Below are 755 nucleotides of genomic sequence, written 5' to 3'. Positions count from 1 at the left end.
GAGGATCTTGGAGCTACATCCCTAAGATTTTATCGGGTATAATTTTATACCCTGACTGTAATGTTTATTTTGGTGTATGTAAATGTATGTACTTGTATAAACGGGTCTTGAGCAGTTGTATAGATTTTGTAATAATATTAGTTTAGATTTTCTAATATAAATTTTGGATTGATGAATGTAAATTGATTTTACTTTAATGAAAAATGAATAGAATTATTTATTATTATTTTTTATGACAATTGAATTGAGAATTGTTTTGAATTATGGAGTTGAGAGAAATGATGTTGAGTTTGTTGTGGTAGTGTTTGATTTGATGAAATGAGATATTGGAAGTGTTTTTACAGGTTTTTGAAGAACTATTTTCTTAAAATATATACGACATTCTGCCGAAATTTTTCCAAAAATTTGTGTAAAAATAAAATGGAGAGAAATTTGAACTGGTTTTTAAACTTCTATTAAATGTAAGAAAATGCTCAGCACTTCTAGAAAGTAAGAAAATGGTTTTAAAATCCCTTGTAGGGTACTTAATGAATTATCGGTAAGTGAAGTGCGGTTGTTTATTAAGTATTCTACGGGATCATGTTATGCCTTATAGAGAAGTAAGGTCTGGTATCAGAGTGAATTTTTGAAGTATGTTTTGAGTTGTGAATTTGTGTCTTTTCTTTGATAAGTACAACTGCTCAATGTCCTTATTTGTTACATACAGTGCATTACATTATAAATATGAACTAACGGAGGGAAATCTCCTTGTGTTA

This window comes from Hevea brasiliensis, unplaced genomic scaffold (assembly GCF_030052815.1).
Source record: "Hevea brasiliensis isolate MT/VB/25A 57/8 unplaced genomic scaffold, ASM3005281v1 Scaf118, whole genome shotgun sequence".
Lineage (NCBI taxonomy): Eukaryota > Viridiplantae > Streptophyta > Magnoliopsida > Malpighiales > Euphorbiaceae > Hevea > Hevea brasiliensis.
Note: the sequence above shows the minus strand (reverse complement) of the source record.